The sequence below is a fragment of the Alligator mississippiensis genome, chromosome 4, assembly GCF_030867095.1.
Source record: "Alligator mississippiensis isolate rAllMis1 chromosome 4, rAllMis1, whole genome shotgun sequence".
Lineage (NCBI taxonomy): Eukaryota > Metazoa > Chordata > Crocodylia > Alligatoridae > Alligator > Alligator mississippiensis.
In genome coordinates this window covers 127,135,817-127,159,531 of record NC_081827.1, presented here as the reverse complement: position 1 = coordinate 127,159,531, position 23,715 = coordinate 127,135,817, and positions in this window count along the sequence as shown.

Genomic DNA, 23,715 nt, shown 5'->3' with positions numbered 1-23,715 from the left:
TGCAAAGTAGCTGAGGGGCATTGGCGATACATAGGGGGTACGCGGGGGTGCACATGCACCCCCTGAGCTTGGCAGTGCGTCCCCTGAAAAAAGCGCTGTCGACGCTCCCACCTGCTGCTGCCTGTGTCTGTGAGCAGTCCCCAATCACCACTGGGCACTGCCGATGCTGTCAGCAGTGTCTGCAGGTGGCTGTTGACTGCTGGTTGATGCTTGCCACCTCCCACCACTGACAGTGTCGTGGCCACCTGGAGGAGCTCACCACCACCACGCTTCTGCCACCAAAAATGCCGCCGCCGCCTGTGGGAGCTCGCGGTGCCTGCACCCCCAGCCTCCAGGTCATGAGGTGTTCATGCTGAGGGGTATATACAGCTGGAGCAAATAGTTGTGTGGGACCACCAAGGTGGTCCAGCTCTTTGCTGAAGGGCACCACTTCACTGTTGTGCTCACTGGAATGGAGAAGTAGCACCCCTTGAAGTAAAAGCCACAAGCAGCCGAGTGGTTCATCCTTGCTTTGGTGACTTCTGCAAATTAAGTGGGTTGTTAATTACCTACCATGTAGGTAGGTAGAAGTGCTGCTGCAGGTTCTCCTGTACTGCATTGGGAGGTGAGTAGGGATTGCCTGATGTATACAAAATCCAATTTCAAGTTCTTATTTTGCTTGATTCAGAGCTGAGACTTCAATCTGAGTTTTCTATATCTTGTACAAGTGAGACATTTTCTGTTTCAGGTACTGCGTACATGAGGAAATTACTATCCAAAACTCTGAATATTTCCATTTTGACAAGCTAGTATGTTTTGATGGAAGAAATGTCCAAAATATCCCTCTGAGAAGAGAACATTACTAAATGGCTTGCTGGTGCTCCCTTCTGCAACATGGCTGTGGTGCTCCCATTCACATGTTCACCATGCCTGACCCAGCTTAGTAAGGGAGACCTGATGAGAAGTGGAGCTGGAGGGCTTCTGAATCATTGTTAAAAAAAGCACTAAAGTGCCTGAAAGGAAGTTAGGCAGAGGCTGTGTGCGTGGATGTGCATACCTATCGGTAAGGAAGTGTGTGCACTGAGGGACGAATATGTGTGTGCCTCTGATGAAATATATGCATACATCTTTGTGTGTGCAGATGTGTGTATGTGTTTATTTGTATCTGTCTGCATATGTGTATGTGCCAGTGAATGAATGCATGTATGCCTCTGCCTTGAAATGCACGTGTGTGTTTTGGTACATATGCATAAATGCGTTCATCTGTTTGCATGTGTGTGTGTACTTTTTTTGCAATGAAGCATGTGCATATGTGTATGCTGGGGGATGAGTGCATGTATGTCTCTGCCTTGATGGGTGCATGTGTGTTTCTATGCTTGAAGAATCAGAAGTCATGGAAAAAGTGATATCTTTTATAAGACCAACTAGATATTTGCAAACAAATTATTTTATTTATTTGCAACCTTTTGGGCGCACACACCCTTCATCAGGAATAGGAGAGACCAGAGACTGTAAAAGTTCTCTTCTCCTAGGTAGAAATGAAAATTCATATTTCAGAGGAGAGCTGAAGGTGTGGTAAAGTCTCCTGTGGAATATTTCATTTTTGTTCAGGTTAGGCACAGAGAAAGGTTGAAAAATTCTTTTTACCTCGAAGTTGCCTGGTGGCAAGCAGGATGGAAAAGCATATTTCTGTCAGGTTATGTTTCATATTTCATGGAGGAGTGGAACGATGGAAAGCTCTTCTGGGCAGGAACTTGCTTTGTGGTGAGGTATCTGTATGTCTCTGTGCTTTGTGAGATGCAAATTCACTCCAGCAATGGCAGGAACCTGGTGTTAGCATATCAGGTGGTAAAAAGCTTCCCTCTTGTAAAAGTCAGTATTTCAAGTGGTAAAATGCTTCCTTGTAAAATTATGAACTTTTCATTTAAAAAAGCAGCTAAAATTCAGTATCTTCCATGTTTCAGGTACCCTGGTTGTATCGGTATTTCTATGCATGAATATGTTCAAATGTGTGCATGTGTGCTCTACTGGAGCCTCAACCCCCCCACAACTCAGGTAGTATCTGTCACCAGCAGCAGTGAATAGTTCTGGTGTAGCAAAAACTAATACAATACCTGGAGACCCCTCAGACCCCTCCCCTCCCTGTGCCCAGGACAGCTCAGCGTAGCCTCATGGTCCTTTCTCATCTCCTTTCCTCCCTGTCAGGATAACTCTGTATCTGACTGGCACTGACAGAACCCACAGGTCAAATGCCATTCCCTTTCCCCTGGTGGAAGAGCTGTGGCAGGGGCACCGCACCACTCCTCGACTCCGCTGGCAGAGAGAATGTCATGAGAGCAGAAACCCTCTGCTGGGCCTTTGCAGCCACAATTAGACAGGCACTCAGACCAGCTCTTTCATCATCTTGAAGCTTGGCACCAATAAGAATCCTATCACTGTTCCATCAGGCTTCCTCACTCCTCCCAGAGCAACTGGTTCAAGCCCACCAGAGGACAGCAGTGACTGGGGATTCCTGCTATTGATCATCAGTTTGGTGCTGTGATCGATATGAATTTTCTAAGTCTCATATGAGTCCCATGGAGAGACAGCCTGGTGGCCAAAGCCTCCATGTGCTTAGCACTACCTGGAGATGTGTGGTCCTTCTGCATCCTTGGACATGGGCCTGGGTGGATGGTATGGAGCCACTATGTCTGAGATCGACAGGCAGATTCCAGGAGCTCTCAGGAAAAATACAACAGGACCCCTGGATCCTGCAGAGAGCAAGCAGGATGAAAAGGACTAGGTAGTCTGCCGTCTAGCCATCACAGCCAGTATGCCCTTAGTCAGGCTGGCTTCCAGTCTCTGCCTGAGGTGACCTGTGGCCAAAGGGGCCATGGCCCATGGGAGTGAACAGGCAGGAATCCAGCTGTGTTGGGGTGAGGGATGGACTAGGAAGTGATTGGCTATGCGAGTGATGGAGGAAAGGAGAACCAGGCAACAAAGGTTCACCAGAGAGCCCAGAGCCAACAGCAAAGGCCACTTCCAGCTTGCACAGCTGCTTCCCTCATCCCAGCCACAGCATCAGAGATCAACTGTGGGTGCTGCAGCCATGTTGGAATGGTGCTGGTTTAACCGTGTTGTGCTTGGGCAGGGTTGGCTGGGACCCCAGTGCAGCTTGGCTGTGGGGGAAAAGCCCCTGGTGACATGGATCCAGTGCTTTACTCACAGCTAGACAGAGGAGGTGTCAGCTGGCTACAGAGATGCCCCAAGTAAGTCAACACCAGCCCTGAGGGTAATGTCACAAACCTAAAGAATAAAGATACCCAATGGAGCAGCCTCCCCAGGAGTGACTGAATGCAGACATAGAACAGAGGTCTGGATTCATGCAAGGGGCCCAGCCTGTGCTTTTGGAGTAGAAGGAGAGAGGGTTGGAACAGGGATGCACCGTCTGGAAACCTCTGGAATAGTAGTGAGTTCCCTCCACAGCTTTTCAGCCCTGGAGATCTGGGGCCACATTAGTGACATTAGAGTACAGATGCCTCCTAAGGCCATGATACCAAGCCACACCACCAGAAGCCTCTGGAGAGGAAAAGTCCCAGAAGGCAAGGAGCAAATGCACCAAGGGCAAGTATGGGGCAGCAGCAGAGCTGAGAGCTGAGAGTCAGGACTGAGCAGCAGTAGGGTCAGGCCTGGGAAAGGCTCAGGGTAGAGCTGTGAACTGATAGCTTGGATCACATGTAGCTCCAGCCAGTCTTCCAGCCTGTGAGTTTGGCCAAGTATTGGTATAAAAACCCCCTTGGAGAGAGGGAGTGGAATTGGGTCTCATTGGTAATTCCCCCAGCGCATGGAGGGAATCAGCCTGATACATTGACTTGTTGATCTCTCCCAGTAAGAAGCAGTTGAAGGCTGTGCTAAAATGCGAGACCTCCTGGAATTCAGTGCCCATGAGGGGTCTTGGCATGAGGTTCTTGCCAGGGGCTGCCATTATCCCTTGAAAATAAGGAGGGACAGAAGAGACAGCAGGGCTACAGCAATTGCTCAGGACACAAAGTCAATCTCTCTGGTTTGGGCAATGGGCTCAGTGGGGAGTCTGGGATAAACCCTTAAGGGTCACTGACATCACAAGGGGAAGTGGGGGAACAGACCTGGTTTTCTTGACTAACAAAACTAAGAAGATGGCTCCAGACTCAGAAGAGCATTGTGGGCAGAGGAGGGAGCTCTGGGGCAGCCTCAGCACCTTGCCAACCAACCTTCTACAGCCTTGCCTCCCAATTCTGCTCTACACAAGCATAGCTCAGTGCTGAAGGGACATAAGAGGACTGGCATTCTGTCAGCAACTAACATTGTGCCCCACCTTGCCCTCCCCCTCCATCTCCATCTCCCCTATTTTAGTCTCTTCCTCCAGCCAGGCAGAGCCCTCGGTAGAATTGAGGGTATTGCAAGCCACACATCCTCCTTGCAGCTGCATCCTGGGCCCAAGGGCCTCTTTACTGGGTGCAGTGGCTGTGGTGCTTCACTGGGGACAGCAGTCACTTTCCTTGTGCTCTGTATGACCCATGGTCTAGTGAGGAGTGCGGGCAATGAGAGCTGAGGGACTTTATGGAGGCATTTACCTGCATTGGTGAGCTCTTCTCTGTTGCGGGGTCATGGTCTCATGTCTACAGCCCAGGGAAGAGGAAGACAAGGGTGTGACACTTCCTGGTCCCCCCCATTAGTTTCTATCTGCTCCTGCCCTGCATCCACATGGGCAACTGGTGCCTCCTGAGTCTGGGGAGCACCAGTGACTGATCACTGATTTTGGGGGGGGGGGGGGGGGAGTGGCCAAGTCACCAACCCCGGAAGTGCCATCAGCTTCTCTTAGTGCCCCCACTCCCTAGCCAGTGAGGGCCAATTTCGGGGGGGGGGGCACATGCCCCTCCCCCATATCTCCCCTTCGCATCTCCTATGCTTCCCCGGGTAGACCATGACACATTGCTCCCCATGACAGGCCCCACAGAACATCCTGTGATCTAATGGGGCTCTGAACCCATCATCCTTTGGGATATGAATGCCCTGTCTCCCTCCTCCCTGGCTGTTTTCAGCACATGTGGTGTTCCAGAATGTGCAGGATTTTCTGGAGTTGCTAGCTGGTGTGTGACTGGTGTGTGGGTCCTGCTGGCCCCACATTCCCTCATGTGCCCAGAACCCAAACCTCCACACCCAAGGGGCTCAGATCTGAACTGCATGCTTTGGTGTGTTACACTAGACCAGGGGAGGGGTTGCTGTACCCTGCACAGGGGAAACATTTGTCTTCTTTCCCCCACTCAGCATGATGCAAGTACGGGCCCCACCCATGCAGCCCATCTGACACCAGGGCTGCACTTGATCAGGTTCACAGCTGGTAGGGATGGATGGGCCTGAAAAAGCTGTTTAGGAACATCAGCTGTGGATATGCTGAGCTATACTGGTGAGCACAGTGGCTACAAGCCAGTGAGGCACCTGGATCTGTGGTAGTTGCTAGGGGAAGTAGAAGCCAAATGTCCTCGCTGTAGGTCAGTCTGCGCAAATGCCATGGCTCCTCTCTCTTCCAGGCCCTTCCCGTGTCACCATGCCTGCTGATAGCACTGCAAACCATGGGTCTGTGCAGAGTGCTGAGCAGGAGCACCAGCAGGTAGGCTGCCCATGGGCAGTGAGGATCATCCTGCTCCAGGGTGATTCCAGGTAGCACTGCTTTGCTGAAAGCATAATCTGGCCATCCAAGCCAGGAAGTATGGATGATCCCAGAGCAGCTGATGAGAGGGTGGGGTGAGGGGAAGGGAGTACTCGTGTGGCGGTAGAGAGCCAGAACCTGCAGAATTAGGCTGGCTATGATGGCAAGTGCTGCTCTAATGCTGCCACCATTGTGAGCTCCATGTATTGCACAGCCCAGGTCTTATTCCTAGTGGGCGTGTCTACATGAGACACTTATTGCACTGTAAACTAATTCAATGTGCATTAGTGCCTCATGGGAAAAACCGTGTTAATGCACTAATGCACAGTAGAATTAGACTGTGCGGGGTCTGGTCTCTGACCAGCGCCCCGTTCCATGCCTGGCCTTGTTCATTTGCTTGAACCTCTGCTTGTCTCGGCTGCCTTCTGTGCCACTGCTCCAGGTGGGAAACCTGCCAGCTCATCTCCCTCCTCCTCTCTGTAGTGGCAACAGTAAACCAATAGGCCTAAAAGGGGCTGGATAAGCCGGAGGAGAAGCTGCCAATCCTGCAGCAGCCATCAGAGAAGGCAAGGAGTTCTAGGGAGTGGGAGGAGAAATGGGGTGTCTGGTGCCACAGGATGGGCCAGAGGAGAGGTCTGTTGCTTTGGGGGACAGATGGGCCCAGAAAGAATCAGAGGCCCCACTGCTACAAGGCAATAGCTGAACCCTTGGGAGTAGAGCTCTTTGGATGGGCAAAGGTGATGGTTCCAGCCTCAAGACCCATATCTGGAGACTGGTCTTGTACTCCTTGAGTGATTCAGCTGGGTGGGGGATGAGACAGTGTGGTATGATGCCCAATTGGTTTGAAAGTAACCTACCAGCCCTGACTCCTAGGTGGTAGCAGACACCCAGGATCTTGTGTCCTTTAAGATGTCAGTGGTCAGAGGAACTGTATCCAATATCATCAGTGGAGCAACAGATGCCATGAGCAGCCACATGATCAGCACATTGGACCTGGCCAAGGGTGCTATGCATGATGTAGTAGTAGCCAACAGCATAAGCATGGTCCTGGGCTCCCAAGTGGCCCAGGTGGTGGCCACAGGCCTGGGAGCTGTGCTGTACAAGATTGAGGAGCTGGAGGATCTCCTGCCCATGAGAGGCCAGGAGCTGGGTGATTACATCTCATTGCTCTGTTTCTGGAGCTCCCTAAGCAGCACCAATGGCTCAGCAACTATACCGTGCCTTAGGCAGCCTTGATCTGCAGTGGCAATGAGGTGCCAAAAAGGCTCCATAACTGAGGGAAGCCTGCTCGAGTGTGCCCAATGCTTGGCCCCCTGGACTTCAGGCAATTCCAGGCCTCCAGTTCCTATGAACCTTAACCTGTTTCAGAGGTGCTGAGCACTCTTGCCTCTGTCCACCTCCAAGTCAAACAGTGAGGCCTATGGGTGCAGAGAGAAGGCTCTGGTGTCCCCATAGTAACACCTTACACCTGCCCACCAAGGGAGATGGGTGGGAGACTTGGAGTCAAGACACTGGGTCCTCTGTTGCTTGGCTGGACTCATGGGTTGGGCCTGAGCAGTGCCAGCAGCTCTGTCTCACTCAGACTCCAAGTTGGACCTCACTGCTCAAAAGGGAGGCACTTCCCCATCCTCAGTGTCTGGGGTCTTCTCCAGTTCATACTTCACAGCACAGGCTCCATGTTCAGCACACAGCAATCTGGTATATGAGCCAAAAGACAGGCTCTGAAGATATGAGGAGGAAATAGCAAACCCAGCTCTGCTAATGCACAAGCAGGCACTGTGAGCTGAGGACAAAGGGCCCAGGTGAGTGGAGCTGCTGTCTTGAGTGGAGCTGGGATCTGAGAGAGGGCAGAAGAATTGGCAAGAGGTGGTGTGCAGCCCAGGAGGTAGGTTGAGAGCGTACAAGTCTGGCATTGCCCCTTAGGGGGCTGCCCCACTGCTCAGGAGCACATTGGTAGTGTTTTGCCCAGTGACCCAAAATGGTGACCCAAACTGCTGCCTTACTCAGGGCTTTGCTGTTCGCATGGGTGGCATCACAGTGTCAAGGTGCCATGTGGAGGCACTGAGAGTACAGCTTGGCACTTTCCCCTACACTCAAATGTGAGCTTCACCCAGAGTAGGCTGCAGGCAGTCACCATGGTGCAGTGAGACCACTGCTGCTGGACCCTCAACCAGCCCCTGTTCTCTCTCCCCAGCCAAGCTGGCCACTCCAGTGGCAAGTTTAGAAACAGCCTTGGCAGAGCAGCAGAAGAAGCAGCTGAGATACTTGCCAGGCTTGGTCTCCTTGCTCATGAAGCTGCTGCACATTGCTTACCAGCAATGCCTGGAGAGACTGTGGCATGCATGGCAGAGCACCCAGGAAAGGCTGAATATGTTCTACCCCTTCACTGACCTGGTAGGATGCCATGCTGCCCTATATACATGTCTCCCTGGGGCCTCCACCCCTGCCCCTGTGCCTGGGTGCTGCATGTTGGCAGCAAGCCCTGCCTGCTTGCTTGCACTGATTCCAGGTGTCCAACTCTGGGCTTGTCTCTTCTCCTTCCAGGTCAAGCATATCAGGAGCAAACCTCCTGGTGGGGAACAGCCTGTGGGACCTGCTGCCCCTGTGGTTCCAGCTGCTGTGGGAGCTGGAGTGGCTGTAGAACAGGAGCTGATATGGGACTTCCTGCTGGTGTGGGGCCTGTGCCACTATGCCATGCACATTCTGAACTTTTGCTTGCTGGAGCCCAACCTCACACCATCCCCAGACCCAGTATGGGGCCCCTGCCTGCACGGCTGCTGTGTGGTCTCCTTCACATGCTGGCTGCAAGGCTTCGTGATCCACTTCCAGATAGTCTCCTCTGCGAGGCCCTTCCTGGTGCTCTTCAACCAGAGCTGGGCCTACATAACCAAGGCCAAGCTCAGCAGGTTTTGGGGAGGGGCAGGGCAGCAAGGTCTTCAGGGATCAGGAGCAGTCCCAAGGCTGGGCAGGTGAATCATTCTCGGTCTCCCACCCAGTGATGAATACTGTAGGTCTGGGGAGCACCAAGGGTGCCCAGCAGTCCTTCTCAAGCTGGGCTGCTCCTTTCCTCTGAGGGGCTTCTTGAGAAGCATGAACGGCATATGCACCCTGTGGCTGGGGGGGCACAGCTGCACAGGCGGCGGCGGGAGCCCGGTGGGCGCAAGCTGGGAGCTCCTGCACATGCCACCAGCACTGTTGGTGGCGTGGGGATGGGGGGTGTGGTGAGCACCAACCAGGGGTCGGCAACCACCCACAGGTGCTGCCAGCAGTGGCGGCCATGGCCAGCGGCAATCATAGATCAGCTGCAGATGCATGCACATGCACCCCCTATGCAATGCCTCTGTTGGGGAGAGTGCTTGTGCATATCCTCCCCACAGATTATCACCTTGATGGGGTTGAGAGGCTTGCGTGTACCAGTGACCCCAAGAGCAACACCGTTGGGAGTCTGATACTCATGGGTGACCTGTAGGGTCACCCATGACAGTGTGGAATCAGAAAAAATATATGCCTTAAACTTTGATTATTTTAGTTATAAGATGACATAACCGCTTTGTGTAGAATTGCTGGCTCTGTACAGTAGAACAGGTAAGGGCAAGTGTTTGTTCTTTGTAACTCTTCTGCAACTGCTTCGCTCACTGCGGCCTTGAAGGTAGAAAAAAAAGTATGTACAAAGTAGATTTCCAGGTGCAAGAAGGAGGTTTGTGAATTAACCCCACCTCCCCCATAATTCCTATCCTGATTACAGCAAAGAAATAATGAAGTAATATTATAGCCGCTTTTCATGCTAATTTCACTATATGATCACGTGAGTTGTAAGCGACTGTTAAAAAGTATATAAGCCTCCTGATTTTGCTCTTGGGGGGGGGACCCCTTCCAAGTGCTTGGGAAATCCATGTCACTTTGGAACTCCCCCTACAGCTGTAGTTTCTTTTGAATAAAAGCTTCTGCTGACCTGTCCCAAAAGTACTCTGTGTGTTTTTCCACGACAATTCCTGGTGCCGTGACTCGGATCCAGAACACAGGCTGAGGAAGGAGGACCGCAGGCTACCCCCCCCCCCGAACCCTGAGGCGCTAAACTTGAGGGGTAAGAGACCTAATTCAAAATCTCTATTGGGGTTTTGGAGGAGGACTGCCTGTAGGCTCCCAACTTGGCCGTGGTAACTGGATCTGAACCTTGTTAAAACAGGTCAGTCTGAACCTTACTGCCGGCTAAAATTTTCTGTCTGGTAAAGGATCCCATTTTGTGTCTGGTAACATACGTTATAGGGAGAAACTGTTTGAAGCACCTTCATCCAACAGCACATCAGGCTTGTAGTTAATTAACTAAGGTGGTGTGGGGTAGGAGGTCTGGCTGACTGAATAAATGTGCATGTGTGTGTGTATTTAGAAATATGAGCCACTGACCAGGACTGAGACTACGGTTGGGCTCAGCCGCCCCAATTCTGCCTGACAGGGCAGTTTTGAAAGCAAGGGGGCCCAACTGGAACCTCGTGACCCAGTGGACAGGGCTTATTGAATGAATGTGTGTGTGTATTTAGAAATATGAGCCACTGACCAGGACTGAGACTATGGTTGGGTTCAGCCGCCCCAATTCTGCCTGACAGGGCAGTTTTGAAAGCAAGGGGACCCAACTGGAACCTCGTGACCCAGTGGACAGGGCGTCTGAGTGATTTTGTCTTTTCCAAACCCCTCGTCCCAGTAGCTTCTGCCGAAAGCAGGAGTGAAAGGATCCCTCTAGTGTTTCCCTCCCCATTTCCATTTTATGAGCCGGTGTCGGGTCAGAAGCCTTTTGTCTGGGCAGTGAAAAACTGCGGGGCAAGGCACTGAGCGGCCCGGACATCCTAAATAAGCCTCTCCTACGTCTCCCTGTGTGACTGAAAATGGGAACAAGTCAGTCTAAACACGTTCCTGTCCCCCCTAAGGGGACTCCGGCGTACTTTATGTACACACACTATTCTCCCGAGACTTGCAAGTACCTGGATAAGTGGAACTGGTATACTAGGGATGATCCTGTGAAACATTTTCCACAGGAAGGAACATTTGATCAGGATAAAATAGTGCACTTGAGAGGGGCGTTAGAGTCCCGTGGATCCAAAACACCACAAAACCAGTGGGACGCGTTCTTTTATTGGTATGATGAAATGTCCAAAAGGCGGACAGAATCTCAAACTAGGAGCCTAAAAGACTCTCAAGAAAAATTAAAACAGCAGTTAAAAGCTGTTCGGGAGAAATTGGCTGCTCCCCCAAATTACACGCTGGCCACCGCTCCGATGTATCCAGCATTGCCCGGGGCGCCCCCACCACCAGAGCCAGCAGAGGATATCCTTGACCTTTGTTCGAACCCTGCTCTCCTGGGACTCCCACATCAGCAACAACCGGTTCAACATCAGGCTGCAGCCCAGGCTAGTGACCCATTAGCTGAAGCTCCTTCAGTAAATCCATCCACGGAGCTTAATAGTCCGGACTCATCCACCATATCTGCCACTCAATCATCACCAGTGTGGCAATTTACTCCTGGGTCACAACCCGCCACAGGTGTATTTAGAAGAATGGGAATAGGCATGGAAAGATCTCCCAACAATCTGAGATCCTGAACTGCACAAGTTTACCCCCTAAGACAAATGCCAGGCATTGGCACTGATGGACAAAATATAGTAACTGTGCATGCACCCTGGACTCCAGGTGATCTCTACAATTTAACTCAAAAGTTCCCAAAAATCAGGGAAGACCCAGAAAAATTTCAGGAAGAATTGCAGACTGTTATAAATTGTTATAATCCAACATGGGCTGACATTAATCAGCTCATGCGATCCATTTTGCCCAAGGAAACTATGCTACGTCTGTACGCTGCCTGTACTTGGCCAGATCAAAACCCAGGGATTGGCCAAGACTTTATTGACAAGAGAAATGCTTTGGTTCAGGCAGTTCTCACAATTTGCCCAAAAAAGGCAGACTGGACCAAAATAAATACCTGTAAACAAAACAAAAATGAACACCCCAGTGACTATTTAGAACGCCTCAAACAGGCATTTGAACGATACTCAGGAATGGATAACCCAGTCGGAAATGCTAAACAAGCAATAGTGGCAGCATTCGTCCAGGGACTTAACCCTAAAATTGCTGAGAAAATTCAAACAGTAATTATTGGCTGGGAAACTAAAGATCTGACCGAAGTCCTTGCTGCGGCTAACCATTTTCATAACAAATTGGAACGGTCTAAAGACAGTGCTGAGTTTAAGTTAATGGCCTTACAGATTTCTCAGTTGCAGGGTCCAGGTAGAGGAAGGGGACGAGGACGGGGAAGGGGAGGCCCGGGTAGATTCAGGGGAAGAGATAAATCCTTGAGCCCACAAAACCCAGGCTATGGGAACCAATGTCATTATTGCAAGCAAGAAGGACATTGGAAATCAGAATGCCCCAACCGCCCCAGCCAAGGACCCAGACCCCAGCCCCCACCTCCACTTCCTGTCAATTTTCCCGGTGTTGAATAGGACAGCCTGAGGGACAGTGACATCATTGCTCCTTTGCTTGCTACTGACCAATCTGGTCCGTTTGTTGAATGCCTTATTTCTGGTAAACCTGTCTTCTGTCTTGTCGACACCGGAGCGTCCCGCTCCACGCTAAAGGCTGCTGAGTTTCCTTTTCTACCTTATTCTCCTGAAACTGTAAATGCTGTCGGTATAGGCAGACAACCTATCCCACATCCCGTCTCTGAACCTGTCTCCATCTCTATTGGCCCTTTGTCTGAAAATCATGCCTTTCTTCTTAGCCCCTGTGCACCTGTCAACCTTCTTGGTAAGGATTTGCTGTGTAAACTGGGATGCATGATTTATTGTAGCCCAGATGGTGTTTACCTTGAGGTACCGGAACATAGGGAAACCGAGCTTGTGGCTTTGCTAACCCAGGAGTACTCTGATCCCGACACTTCCTTCTTGCAAGAGGAACTGTTGGCACGAGTACCTCCACAGCTGTGGTCCACCCATGCGAATGAAGTGGGGCACATGCTGAGTGCTGAACCAGTGCGTATAATCCTGAACCCTGCCAAGCCACTTCCTCGTGTCCCACAGTACCCCATCTCAAAGGAAGCTGAGGAAGGGATCAAGCCTGTCGTTTCCTCACTCCTTGAGCAAGGGATTATTGTCCCAATACGCTCCCCTTGCAACACACCTATCCTACCTGTCAAAAAACCTGGTAAAGATACGTATCGCTTTGTGCAAGATCTTCGAGCTGTAAATGCCGCTGCGTTACCCGCTTTCCCCGTGGTCCCTAACCCTGCCACTATTCTTTCCTGTATCCCTTCAGATGCTACATATTTCACAGTAGTGGATCTTTGTTCTGCTTTTTTCTCTATCCCCGTTCATAAGGATAGCCAGTATCTGTTTGCATTTACTTATCAGGGATTTCAATATACCTGGACAAGACTCCCTCAGGGATATACAGAGTCGCCAACCCTGTTTTCCCAGATCCTAAAAAAAGATTTGGATCCTATCACGTTCAAAGGGGGGTCCACCCTTGTTCAGTACGTTGATGATCTATTGTTAGCCTCACCCACTTTAGAGGCCTGTGAGCAAGATACTTTGACACTCCTCACAGCTTTAGCTCAGAAAGGCCACAAGGCCTCAAAATCTAAATTGCAGCTCTGCAAGTCTAAGGTACATTATTTAGGGCATGATATCTCAGCAGGAGAACGACACCTTTCCCCTAGTAGAGTTGAAGCTATCCTCAACATTCCCAAACCTATGACTAGAAAACAGAAGAGGGGATTCTTAGGTGCAACGGGTTATTGTAGACAGTGGATCCTGGGTTATGCTGCTTTCGCAAAACCCTTGCAAGCATTCACTCATGATACCACCCCGGAACCCCTCCCTTGGACTCCTGAAGCCGAACAAGCATTTGTGGTCCTTAAGCAAGCCCTCACTCTTGCTCCTGCTCTTGGACTTCCTAATTATAAGAAACCCTTTACCTTGTTTTGTCATGAACGGGAAGGAATCGCTTTAGGAGTACTCACTCAGCTGCATGGTGAAAAGCATCGCCCAATTGCATATTACAGCTCTGCCCTTGATCCCGTAGCTGCGGGACTTCCTCCTTGCCTCCGTTCAGTTGCAGCTGCTGCCTTGTTGGTTGAAAAGGCAGATTCTCTAGTTTTGGGACACTCTTTAAATATGAGAAACTTCTACTGTCAGCTGCAAATGTAACCTTAAATCGCTGTTCAATTCTGAATCCTGCGTCACTTCTGCCTATTGCCTCTGATGGTGAGCCTCATGATTGCCTGTCTATCACAACTCAATTGTTAACCCCTCGAACTGACCTCAAGGACATTCCTATCCCGAACTCTGACCTTGTTTTGTTTGTTGATGGTTCCTGTCTTAGAAATGATGCAGGCAAATTAGTTGCGGGATATGCAGTATGCACTCAGTATGCTGTTTTGGAAGCCTATTCTTTACCCCAAGCTCGTTCTGCTCAAGTTGCTGAACTCATTGCTTTAACACGTGCTTGCATTCTTGCAAAAAATCAAACCACAACCATTTATACTGACTCTAAGTATGCTTTTGGTGTTGTTCATGATTTTGGACAAATCTGGAAACAAAGAGGGTTCCTCACTTCATCAGGGACCCAAATCAGTCATGGTTGTTATGTAAAAGCGCTCTTAGAAGCTGTTCAATTGCCTCTTGCTATTGCTATTGTTAAATGTAAAGCTCATGAGAAACCCTTTGATGATGTCACACGAGGAAATGATCTGGCAGACCGTTCTGCCAGAAATGCGGCCCTTTCTGGCCCACAGGCTCCTAACTCTGTTTTTGTTTGTTTTTCAGCAGACCAGTCTCCTTTGGCTAGCCTTTCAAGTCTGGCCCTTCTTCAAAATCAGGCCCCAAAAAAGGAAATAAATGACTGGCTGCGTGCAGGATGTTCACTGCACCCCGACTCTCTCTGGCGCTCCCCGGACGGCCACCTGGTGGTGCCTAGAGAGCTTTTGCCACATCTTGCTCGTTTAACCCACTCTGTGGCCCATACGAGCAAAGGAGGAATGATTGCTACAGTACAAAGAAATTGGTTTGCCCCAAATTTTCCTTCCATGGCACAACAGTACTGTAGCTCCTGTCCCATCTGCTTAGCTCACAACATTGGGCAACGGGTAAAAACGACACCCGCAGCCCATCCCCCTCCATGGGGACCGTTTGTAAATCTGCAAATTGATTTTGTGCAGCTACCTAAGTGCTGTTCTTATGAGTACATTCTTGTTATTATTGATGTGTTCTCTGGATGGGTGGAAGCCTACCCATGCGTACGTGCTGATTCCATCACTGTAGCAAAGAAATTGCTCAAAGAATTCATCCCCAGATTTGGATTGCCCCTCACAATAGATAGTGACCGTGGCACCCATTTCACAGGACAGATAGTAAAAAACATCTGCCAAGCACTCAACATACAGCAACACCTACACTGTAGTTATCATCCACAATCAAGTGGTGCTGTAGAACGTAAAAACTCTGATTTAAAAATGCGCATTTCGAAGATTTGTGCTGAAACAGGCCTCAAATGGCCTGATGCACTGCCCATTGCTTTTATGCACATTAGAAACACTGTTAACAGAAAACATGGCCTAACCCCTTATGAAATACTCATGGCACGACCCATGAGGATGCCAGCTACACCACCTGTTGCCCCTCACCAAACAGACCTACAATTAACTGATGAAACTGTACTAAATTATTGCAAGGCATTAATGAAGTATGCCAGGTCTGTTCATTCACAGGTCCAAGAAGCCTTACCTCAACCACCGGATGTTCCCTGTCACAACCTCGAACCAGGGGATTGGATCTACGTAAAGGTCTATCAACGAAAAAACGCACTTCAACCCAGATGAAAAGGACCTTTCCAGGTACTTCTGACCACTAATTCTGCTGTTCGTTGCCAAGGTCACCAAACGTGGACTCACGCCTCGCACTGCAAGAAGGTATCACCTCCATTGGACCCCGAAGCAGCTGTATTCCAACCAAGGTTGGGATCTTTCCCTGAGGCCAAGGACAAAGACCCTCAGGACCTCACTCAGGCAAGTGAGGAGCATCAGGGTGCAAGTGCTAGTAACCTCTCCCCTGCACCCAACACCTCAGCCCAGCCAGATTCATCAGTTGAAGAACGAAGATATCATCTTCGGCCTCGAAGAAAGTGAATGCTCCCATTCGGAAGATCACCACCTCGATCAAGACCAAGAGCCGACATTATCAGTCCTTTAGGTAACTTGAGCCCAGAGGACGAAGAAAGACTTTGGCTGCCATCCTGGGTTTGGCTGGTAGTGTTCTTTTTCTTACTGGTGCTGGTTATGTTTGTTGTTAAGATTCTTTGTCCCTCCTGTATCTAAAAATGGCACTGATATCCTTATATATCACACTTGGGTATCTCAGTATCACCCAAGGGGGGTGGGAGAAAAATTTGTATTTGCAGATCTCCCATGCGGTGGCTCAAGCTGGAAATAAAAGTGACTGCTGGATATGCTCTCACAGCCCAGCACACCTACACCAAGGAATCCCAATGATCGGAGTACCAATATCCCTCCAGCAATGGGGAACAATAAACGGCGGCTTCGTTAGACTCTACTCGTTAGCTGCCCATCGGTCCGCTCCTAAAGAATAGAGGGCCGCCCCTGCTAACTGGATAATCTCCCCAAGAGTAGAGGCGCCTTTCTGTTACAGATCCAACAACACCGGAGCTTATAATAAAGCCACACCTGTAGGACACTACCCTCATTGCCTAACTATTCTAGATTATAGCCCTAGTAGCACCAGTGGAATCCTGTTGGGTAACGTACCCTCTCTCAATTGTACAGGATTCATGGTCTACAACTTTTCTAAGGAACCTCATGTTGCTCTCATTGCAAACAGATCGGAATTTTACATTCACTCCAATTTTACTTCTTGTAATATATCTCGGTCCAGCAGGATAGCAGCTGAACGTGGACCGTCCTATACGATGCATATCAATCGAAAGTGCCGGATAGGGCACAACAACTGTCGAGATTTGAGTACCCTTTCTGCCCCAGGCCTTTACTGGCTCTGCGGAAACAGGGCTCATAAAATCTTGCCCTGGAATTGGGTGGGGGCATGCACTCTTGGACGTGTTATCCCTGGTTTCGAAATGCATAATGCAATATATCTGGAACAAGTAAAAAATTTCAACCATCGCATGAAAAGGGCGGTTAACCCCTTAGCTACCAGAAACCCAGGGTTCCATCGATTTGTGAGAACCTTCATACCGTGGCTTGGAGTAAGAGAATTGGAACTAGCCATAATTAACATTTCAGCCACAATGGAAGCTATGGGAAATGCCACTGCGGATGCAATTCAGGCTCTGCAAAAAGAGATCTCCCAGATCTCACAAGTAACTATACAACACCGCATAGCCCTAGATTACCTATTGGTATCCCAGGGAGGAGTATGTGCCTTAGTAAACTCCACCTGTTGTGTCTATGTCAATCAGGACATGCGAATTGAAACTGACATTCGCAAAATCCGAAATCAGTTAAGGGTCCTACATCAAGTGGCCTCAGAAAATACTGACTGGGGTCTAGAAGAAATGTGGTCTTGGCTAACCTCCTGGCTCCCAGATTTCGGGGCCCTTGGCAAGAAAATCCTGTATGGAATATTGTTTGTCTTGATAGTTCTGATAATGTTCTATGTCTTAATGCAACTGATCCTCTGCTGCGTGAAAGCCAGCAGGGGAAGCTTTAGCAAGGCAAGAAAACCCACAGCAGAGTCTAGAATAATGGTGTTACAAAAGTGTGAGCAGATTGAAAGAAAGCATGAAAGGCTGCATGATGAAATAGAGGGGCTCATGAGAATGGAAATTTAAGGCTAAAGTGAGACTAAATAGTCTCAAAGGGGGGGCTGTGGAATCAGAAAAAAATATATGCCTTAAACTTTGATTATTTTAGTTATAAGATGACATAACCGCTTTGTGTAGAATTGCTGGCTCTGTACAGTAGAACAGATAAGGGCAAGTGTTTGTTCTTTGTAACTCTTCTGCAACTGCTTCGCTCACCGCGGCCTTGAAGGTAGAAAAAAAAGTATGTACAAAGTAGATTTCCAGGTGCAAGAAGGAGGTTTGTGAACTAACCCCACCTCCCCCATAATTCCCATCCTGATAACAGCAAAGAAATAATGAAGTAATATTATAGCCGCTTTTCATGCTAATTTCACTATATGATCATGTGAGTTGTAAGCGACTGTTAAAAAGTATATAAGCCTCCTGATTTTGCTCTTGGGGGGGGACCCCTTCCAAGTGCTTGGGAAATCCATGTCACTTTGGAACTCCCCCTACAGCTGTAGTTTCTTTTGAATAAAAGCTTCTGCTGACCTGACCCAAAAGTACTCTGTGTGTGTTTCCACGACAACAGTAAGGCCAGAAGAAGTACACTGATTAGCCTTGGAGTCTGGAGGAGCAGGGCTAAACAATGGGCCAAAGAAAGACTTGAGGGAGTGCTCTGGGATTCAAGGGGAAAGTCTAAATGTTCCCCCCACCATTGACATGGGAGATCTCACTGTCACAGATGACACCTAACCACAGTCCAGACCAGAATCCGCATGCGGAGCAACTCAGGTCAGGCATGGAAAAGAGCAGGTGGTACAGCGAACTTGGATGGGTGAACTCCCCAAACACAGGTGGCCAACCAGATTTATCATCAAGGTCCAATAGTAACATCTGAGTGGAATGGGGTGGGGAGGGGAGGAGAGTGGTGTCCCACAGAAGACCAACATAGACCCCACCGTACTACGACCAAGTGGCTATAGGTTCCCTGTAACTAACCACCATGCTTCCCCATTACTAACCATCCATCTTATAGAAACAACCAGTTGTGGCAGGTGAGAGGAAGGAAATCCATCACAACCACATGAACAGGGTACGGACACCATCCATCAGTGGCTTTTACAGATATGTACCTGTCACAGTAAGGTATCAGATGAAGAGCAGTCCAACACAACAGAAAGACCTCTATGGTGTAGCAGGCAAATGCAGAAAACATACTTTTCAACAGCTGTGAAGGTGGAAGAAGGCTGCAGTGGAGAAATAACTCCAGTTGTCTTGGATCCCCTAATCACTAGATACAGGTTTCTCTCTGAGGTTGTTGATGTGTAATGGGGTGGCATCCTAGGGGTGGCCGTGATCTCCCCAGATACCCCCTTACCGTGCCAAGTTAACCTAAGAGCCCCCTCAATTCTTGCCCACCATGTCTTTGATGTCAAATGTATAATAGGGAGGCTGCCTCTTGGACACAGCTTCCTGCTGTACTCTGACCCCGTTCTATAATGGGAGTTCCAGGACTCCCTAGCCTTATGGGCTATGCGTGGCTCCAACCACCCCTTTACCATGCCCCAAGCCTCGCTGATGGAACTGATGTTCTTCGGTCTCGCACTGTCTCACTGGCGCTCGGGCTCTCCACAGCCCTGTCTCATAATTATAGGGTCGGAAGGGACCTTGGCAGATCATCAAATCCGACCCCCTGCCATGGCAGGAAAGAGTACTGGGCTCAAATGACCCCATCAAGGCATTTGTCTAACCTCTTCTTAAAGACCTGCAGGGTAGGAGCCAGCACCATGTTTCTTGGAAGTTGGTTCCAGATCCTAGCTGCCCAGACAGTGAAATAGCGCCTCCTGATGTCTAGTCTAAATCTACCCTCTGCCAGCTTGTGACCATTATTTCTTGTCACTCCTGGGAGTGCTCGGGGGAACAGGGACTCCCCCAGTGCCTGCCGGTCCCATCTGACTAGTTTGTAAATGGCCACTAGGTCCCCTCTCAGCCTTCTCTTGTGGAGGCTGAACAGGTTCAGGTCCCTTAGCCTCTCCTCGTAGGGCCTGTCCTGCTGCCCCCTGATCATGCAAGTGGCTCTCCTCTGGACCCCCTCCATTGTTGTCCACATCCCTTCTGAAGTGCAGCACCCAGAACTGGATGCAGTACTCCAACTGCAGCCTGACCAGTGTCGCATAGAGGAGGAGGATCACCTCCTTGGACCTGCTAGAGATGCATGACAAGGTGCGGTTGGCTTTCCTGACCATGTCCCTACACTGTCTGCCCATATTCATTTTGGCATCAATAATGACTCCAAGATCCTTTTCTGCCTCTGCACTGATGAGAAGGGAGTTCCTCAGCCTGTAGGTATGCTGCTGGTTCTTCCTCCCCAGTGCAGTACCTTGCACTTGTCAGTGTTGAAACCTATTCTCTTCTTATCCTCCCACCCCTTGTAACCTGTTCAGGTCCGATTGCAGCCTATTCCTCCCTTCTAGCATGCCCACTTCCCCCTACATCTTAGTGTCGTCTGCAAATTTGAACAGGATGCTTTTTACCCCCTCGTCCAAGTCGCTGATGAAGATGTTGAACAGTGCAGGCCCGAGACCCGAGCCCTGGGGGACCCCACTGTCCACATCCCTCTAGGTCGAAAATGCCCCGTCCACCACCACTCTCTGGGTGCAACCCTCCAGCCAACTAGTGACCCATTTGACTGTGTAGGTGTCAACGCCACAGTCCCCTAATTTTTTAATGAGAATGGGGTGAGAGATAGTGTCGAAGGCCTTCCTAAATTCCAGAAAGACTATGTCCACTGCTACACCTGTATCTAAGGATTTTGTGACCTGGTCATAGAATGCCACCAGGTTGGTCTGACAGGACCTGCCTCTAATGAACCCGTGTTGGTTGCCCCTAAGCATAATCTCCCCTGCTGGCCCCTCATGGACACGTGCTATGGTAATTCTCTCAAAAAGCTTACCCAGGATCGAGGTAAGACTGACTGGCCTATAGTTTCCTGGGTCCTCTTTCCTCTCTTTTTTGAAAACGGGAACCACATTGGCCCTTTTCCAGTCCTCTGGCATCATACCAGACCACCATGAGTGCTCATAAAGCTGTGCCAGGAGTCCCTCAATGACCTCCACTAATTCCCTCAGCACTCTGGGGTGGAGATCATCAGGACCAGCTGATTTAAATACATCCAGTCCCTCCAGAAGTTCCCACTGGCACTCAAGATCTCCACAGCCCTGTCTCACACTGCCCCCTCTCTGGGCTGGGGTCTCCACGCTGCTGTGGGTCCCCTATGAGGCCTCCTCCAACCCCTAACAGCCTCACCGAAACCTCTGGTCAAAACAGCAAACAAAACACAAGCCCCTGGGCTATAACATAAATTCTAGCTGCCTGGCTGAAACATCATTTAAGCCATCCCAAGCGTGCACCATCTATCACCAGTCTTCAGAGCTACTTGTGCAGTCCGGCCTCTCCTTTTTACTCACTCAGGCACAGCTCCTTCCCCCTTGGAGGCCAGCAGGGAACTGCCTCCAGGCCTCCAGCCTGGAACTCATAAGGGAGCTGGGCCCTGCCCCTTCTGGTCAGCTGACGGCTGGCAGGTGTGGGTCACCAGCTCCCTCTGGTTGCCCTAGCAACCTGAACCTGGGTAGTTATCCCTGCTCTTCAAGTAGCAGGCACCTTGGTGCCCTGCTACAATGCAGAACAGCCTTCTCACATAAAACAAGTTGCATGCAGGCTTCTCCCCCTGGTGTGACATCTCCTACAATAACCAATACCAATACCCAAAACTTCTACAAAGTACTGGGGTGATGGATGAGTGGTGATGGGGACAGGCAAAGTGATTACCAGAAGTCCCTAGTCACAGATCCATACATAGGTGGCAGTTGCCTGATGGTCACTTCACCTTTATTATGGAACAGAAGGGTGATTCAGCAGCTGTGACTGCAACTGAGCAGTCCTTTTTAGGATCCCCTCTGCTCAACCCACATGGGGAGGGGGCTAGAAAAGGTGCCCCAAATATATGCTGTCCCACTTTACCTTACCTGACTGGATAGCCACTTCCAGGCTATCACTGTAACTGCAGTCAAAACACAAAAATGTCTTTTGCACCCTGGAATGTATAAACCCAAACAGTGACAGACCTGAATGCAGAAAAGCTATAGTCAACTGAGTACTCTCACAATATAACATAGATATCAGTGTTCTCAGTGAGACCAGACATGCAGACAAAGTCCAGCTGAGGGAGGAGGGGAAGGCTACACGTTCTTATGGAAATGGAAACCTGCAAACGAGAGGTGGCATACATGACATTGGTTTTGCCATTTAGAACCAGCTTGTTAGCCAAATGACTGAACTCCCTGTTGGCATTAACAAGTACCTCATGATACTGTGCTTGTAACTGACCAGCAATTTGTTTTCTAGCATCATCAGTGCATACACCCCAACACTTGAAGTTGAGGAAGAACAGAAAGAATAGTTTTATGCTGACCATGATGAAATCATAGCTGTCATCCTGAAAGAGGACAAGATCATCTTCCTTGGAGACTTCAATACGAGAGTTGGTTGGGACTTTAACATGTGGAGAGACACCATTGGGAAGGAAGGAATGGGCAAGGACAATTCTAACAGAATCCTTTTAAACAGTAAAAGTGCAGAATATGACCTTGTTGTTACTAACACTATCTTCAGACAACATGACAGGTACAAAACAAGATGGCAACACCTCCACTCAAAAAAATGGCACCTAGACTACATCATCATAAGCATGTATAATCTAAAAGATATCCTTATCCTGTATGTCGTGAGAGTATCTGATGACTGCTAGATCAATCATCATTTAGTGAGATCAGTCATGTCCATCAGGGTTACGTTGAAACATCAAAAGGAACCCAAATCAATTTGAAGACAGTACAGCATCAAGTGTCTTCAGACTCCAGACATCATGAAAGCTTCTAAACACATCTCAGTAAAAAACTCACCAATTTTAGGATTGAAAATGATAATTCTCATATTCAGGAAGATTGGCAAGCTCTGAAAGAGACCATCTATGAGGCCTGCATGGAATCAATTGGCTTTATCACCTCATGCCATCAGGACTGGTTTTATAGCTTAAAGCTGAAGCCCAGAGGAAAATTTAAGAAATCAAAAACAAATGGTGGGGAGAGAAGGTGAAAGAAAGCCAGCAGTTTGTTGACAATCATGACATGTAGGGCTTCTTCAGTGCAATCAAGGCTGTTTATGGAACAAGCTCCTGTGGACTCACCCTGCTTAGACCTGAAGATGGCAGTACGCTCCTCAAAGACAATGAGTTCATCAAAAGTCACTGGAAGGAGCACTACTAAAGCTCCTGAACTGAGAGTCAACAGTGAATTATGAAACCATCAAATCCATCCCACAGAATCCAGTAAGGGAAGCACTTGCCAGTCCACCAACCTATGAAAAAGTTCACCAGCTGATAAGACAAAAGAAGAACAACAAAACATTTGGCCCTGATGGCATACCAGCTGAGGTCTTTCAAGGTCAGGGGTGATGTATAGGGGGTGCACATGGGTGCACAAGCACCCCCTAAGCATGGTGGTGCATCCCCTACAAAAGAAGATGTCACTGCTCAACATCCCACTGCTGACACTGCTAGAGGCATCTGCAGATGGTCCATGATTGCCAATGGTCACCAAGTGCCGGCGGCGTCTGCAGGAGCTCCCACTGACCACTGCTGCACTCCCGCTGTGCTTCTGTAGCAAAACCCCCAGTTTTTCTTTTTTTATTTTAAAATGCATTCCCTCCTCTTCCCCAACCATTTCTGACTTTTCTCTCCCTCTCTATTCCCTATAGATAAGTATAAGTGAGCTCAAACTTAGGATAAGCTTTGAACATTTTTATTTTGCTAGCAAGTTTTTGGTTTTGGATATCCATTGTTTTATATTGTATAATTATAAGGTTTGTATTAATTTTTACTGTTGTATATTGTATTATTATCATTTTTGTATTGATTTTTATTGTTTCATATGGATATTGTATGGTTTAGGCCTGCATTTTTAAGTGAACCAAAGTCATGTCAAGTTTCCATTTTATATGTCAAGCCTCCATCTTCTGTCCTCTGCCTGGGCATCCCATGTTGCAACTATATGAGTCACATACCCCTCCCATATAAATTGGTTCCCCGATGAATGAATGTGATTGGGAATAATTGAAATACAATGGTAGCAGGCCTCTACTGAATGGCCTGTAATGACTGGGCCATCACCTCGCATTGATTCACCCAGGAACCACGGACCTCACCCAGG